The sequence below is a fragment of the Zea mays genome, chromosome 6, assembly GCF_902167145.1.
Source record: "Zea mays cultivar B73 chromosome 6, Zm-B73-REFERENCE-NAM-5.0, whole genome shotgun sequence".
Taxonomy (NCBI): domain Eukaryota; kingdom Viridiplantae; phylum Streptophyta; class Magnoliopsida; order Poales; family Poaceae; genus Zea; species Zea mays.
The window spans coordinates 9,477,507-9,482,015 of record NC_050101.1 but is presented as its reverse complement, the minus strand read 5'-3'; the positions used below and the strand labels follow the sequence as shown (position 1 = coordinate 9,482,015).

Genomic DNA, 4,509 nt, shown 5'->3' with positions numbered 1-4,509 from the left:
GATCGGTAGCACCAACCCGCAGGAGAGGTAGGAGACGAAGAGCACGAACTCCCAAGCAGCGAGATCGCCGAGGGGAGTGGCACCGGCGCGGATCCTTCCGGCGTCCACCGGCGCGCTCCATCCGAGAAGGTTGCGCACCAGGTTGAGCGCCCCCTCAGACTAGAAACGCTCAGGATGACCTAGCAAAGTCATGGCGTCGGCGGCGGCGCGAGTGTAGAGCAGGAGAGCGCGAATGCAAAGGGGCGCAGAGAGCTCGAAGGCGAAAGGGCACAGCGATTGGGAGAGAATGCGAAAGCGTAACTTCTGCACGCGGGGTGAATCCCTTTTCAAGGCAGACTCTCCCGCTCGCGCCCCGAGACGCTACAGGAAATCCCGTCTGACGCACACCCGACGCACACTAAGGTAACCCAGTCTATGACACGGGGGGCCGGGTCCACAAGTCATATGGATTGTACGCTGAACTTTGGGTGCGGAAAAGGCGAACCACCACGCGCGCTCGAAAAGCGAAACCGCCGCCCGCGGTAGCGTGCCTCTTCATCTCCACCGCAAGAAATAATAGCCCAGTCTATGACACGGGGGCCCAGGCCCACAGGTCATACTCCTTGGGTGCCAGATCCCGGGTGCAGAAAGAGCGAACCACTGCCTGCGCCGTTAGTGCGCCTCCTCAGGGCCGCGGCAGGAGGCAGAAAAAAAATTTAACCAATGCAGCGATATCAAGGCGCCCCGCGCGTGGCCCGGTGAAACCACCAGGCGTGGGGGCCACGGGTCAGTCAGTCGCGGGCACAGATATGGCAGTTAGCGTGACCAAAGGCGGATTGACGGTGAGTGTGTCAGCACGCACTGAAACGATGCGCCAATCACCAAACAAGCCATGTTGAGGTGAAGTACAAGCTTTGGTCCCACCTGCAGGCTCGCATCCTCCCCTGAGATGGGCCCGGGGGCCACTGTCGGTACCCTAAAACTAAGGTACCCCTTACTACATCATGAAGATGCAGTACCCACGCGACTATCTTTAGTCGCGTGGTAAAGGAGCTGTGCGTGGGACCAGACCATGGCTCGCCCAAGCTTCGAGTGACTACTCTGGGCCAGCAACAGTACCCGACCCCACCACGTGGATGGCTCCGGGGCCGCCATGTGGCCAGAGAAGATGATGTACTCCAAGATATCAACAGTGAGTCCGGACCCCCATGGGAAAGGGTCGGACCCCTGTATATACAGACCAGGCCTCTGTGTAAGGTCTAGGACCTCCACGGGCGCAAACTGGACCCCCCTGTGTAGGGTCCGAGCCGCTCACAGCAGGGTCCCTGGATTCTGGGACAGAGAATACCCAGGCCTTAATCAAGGCCAGGCGGGGGTCCGGAGCCGACATGTGTCCGGACCTTATCGTATACGCTTCTGCTCCCCGCCTAGGCGGAGACCCGATGCTGCCGCGTGGCCTACTGCACGTGACGTAAGCCAACGGGCGGAGCCTGACGTACGGCCTTTGGGCTACGCGACCTCTGCATTTATTGCGGATAAGGCGTGTCGCCTGTCCATTCCACTGGTAGGCAGTGTGCCTCCTCAACATTTATTGAGACCTGTCCATTCCGCTGGCAGGCGGCGACCTGTCCATTCTGCAGGCGGCATGCCTATCCATTCCACTGGCAGGCGGTACGCTCATACTGCCGCATGCACTACGCTCATCATTACTCGCACGTTACCAAGGAAGCAGCTGCCGCATAACAATACTTCGTGGACTATGGACATCAGGACGTCGGGAGATTGCTCAGGCGTTACTTGCATTAGTTACTCCTATAATGTATTCCTTCAATTATGTTCCTAGGCCCACATGTCGGGGCTCAGCATCCTTGTATGTGACCCCCTTGAGCTATAAAAGGGAGGGCACACGACGTTACAAGGCAGACTCTCAAGTTCACTCAGACCCTTAGACAAGCTCACAGACTCAATACAACACACAGACAGTGGAGTAAGGTATTACGCTCCGGCGGCCGGAACCACTCTAAACCCTCGTGTGCTCTTGTGTTCATCCCGAATCCACCTAGCAGGCAAAACGCTTAGGCCCCTCCTCATCTTAGGATTTAGGACGGGTGCGTTCCGCCACCCGGCCGGAGATTTTCCTCTCCGACAGACACCATAGGAGGTTGATATGCGTTGTCACATTTTTTTGCTCTCCGACAGACACCATAGTTTATTCTCTCAATCCCCAAATTCTCCGCTTCGCTTCGGCTCTACGTCGATTAGAGGTGTCTAAGTCGGCCTGCTGACCCTAGACAACACCTAGAATCTCTCCTCCCCGACGGGGTCCCTCCCGGGAGCGAGATTCAGGTGTCGTTGATGAACTCCGCCGCCCCTGCGCATGCGCGGACTGTCCGGCCTATAGGCGCGGACCGTTCGGCTCGTCAGGCAGGAAACCAGAGCCGTGTGCCAGGTCACGGACCGTCCACGCCTGTGCAGAGAGCACCGCCGCCGGTTCTCAACGCTGTAATTGGCGGTCAGATCGACGCCAACAAATTCTAAATATGAATGGAGTTACTGGACACTTAGATTGAAGGCACTCTTCGTGTACGGTATAGTTGGACCTGTGTTGGTAGGGCCCGTAGTCCATTCATGAATATAACTCTTTCCTAATAACTTGTGCTATAGAAGAAATGTATAGAGGAGCATAGGGGGCTTCATCGATCTTAGCTTTTCCATCTATGCTTTGATTTGTTTGGCTTTGGTCTTTGGTTCAAGTCAAGTTAGCACATAATCAGATCTCTCGCTTATTGGGCATGAGCTCTCTCGCTTAGCTTAGAAGTAGAAACTGCAAGAGATAGCTATAGCTCTCCTTACTGCTCAGGCATCACCTAATGTGTATATTAATAGAGATCATTTAAAATTTGGATGCTAAATTGGGAAGAACGAGCGTATAGTTTTTTTTCTCAAATAAGGAATTTGGTATTATATATTTACGTACGTTAACGGTAAAGTCAATTTCTATATATTAAAGCTCTGCATCAGGACGCCCAACGAGTGTGGCCACGTCGTCCTTTTTATAGGAGTCGTTCGATCTACTTTGGACGCTTCACCATCGTCGCACATGTTTAGCTGGTAAATTCTACGCTTCCTACCCCTCGTACTTTCTTGAAGCGGCTAGCACTTTTGGTTTCAGATGACCGGCTGGTAGGGTTAAAAAACAAATACACTTCTCTCCTCTCGCCTTCGCCTCCTGTTCTGAATGGTGACCAGACCTGCCTGCATCCCCGTGCTCGCTTAGGTCGAGGCGTCGCCGCCAGCCGACCCGAGCATCCTAGCTCCTCGTCGCGGGCGCTGAGCAGCGAGCCATCCTGTCCGCTGTGTCACGCCTCCACATGCCGCTCAAGCACTTCTACCGTGTGGAGCTTGGCAGCATTAGCAGCAGCTGCTCCAACCCGTAGTCTCCGACGCTGCAGTTGTCGTCGTCTGCATGTACCCGCTTCCAGGTGGCCTCTCCAACCCGGTATCGCGGAGTACATCGTCGAGGAGGAGCTCCAGGTCGTGCTCAGGACTAAGCATGCACGTCGTTGCTAGGTCCAACGACCCGCCAAGCCAGCAGCAGCAGCTTGCCACAGTGGAGCGCGCGCAACCATCATTCGTGGCCTGACCCCTACGGCGTCATTCAGGTCCTTCACCGTCGTTTTTTTGGCATGGTAGCGTCGAATTTTTTATTTTGCTTACTTTTGTTTTGGTTTTGTGGCGTGTGGGTGGATTTCAAGGATGGAGAAGTCCCATTCGCCAAAATTCAAAACGTCCTCCCAATTAAAATGTCGGCAGGAAGAATGAGGAATGAATTTGTGAGACTTTTAGGCAAATGCACATTAGTCTCAGCCAATCAAAATAAAATGGTAGAGTTTTTTTGGGACGGGCTTTCGTTGCATTTTTCATTTTCTCTAAATTCATCGTATCATTAGCAACACCTTAATTTTGGGTCTTCTCTGCCTCTACAGGTAGTATCGTGTTTTGGCCACTGAATCCCGTTGGCCTGATGCTTCCTTGCGAGAGACTCAATTCTCATACATTTTTGGAAGAAAAGGGTAAAAACATCGTGCGCGCAAGCGCGCATTGGACACTAGTAGTATCTATATTAATGTACGTGTGGCATGAGCTGTTATTAGTTGTGCAGCCAATGTACGCATGGCAATGGCATCGTATTATTTGCAGAGGTTTTGTCGGACGTACACGTACGTGCATGGGTCTCGTCTGGTCTCGTCTCATCGCCGGGCGGGCGGCCCAGCGCGCAGCAAGCCATGCACATGCACATGGCTGCTGGGGCTGGGCGATCGACGTACGTGCATGCCTGGCTGCCTGCGACGATACATGGACGGAACACGTGGTGGTGTTGCAGGCAGCTAGGTATCTAGCTAGGCTGCTATATACCGGCCGCCTCTCTCTCTGTCTCTAGCCATTGATGCATTCATTGCCAGCATTATATTGGTCAAGATTGAAGAATGTGGCCATAAGCAACATGTAATTAAATAGCCAACATGTGGC

At 53.8% G+C, this 4,509-nt stretch overlaps 1 pseudogene; it reads left to right on the top strand.

The window, feature by feature from the left end:
- Positions 1-1,132: 1,132 nt before the first annotated feature.
- On the top strand, positions 1,133-3,989 carry LOC103630844 (uncharacterized; annotated as a pseudogene).
- The last annotated feature ends 520 nt before the right edge of the window (positions 3,990-4,509 follow it).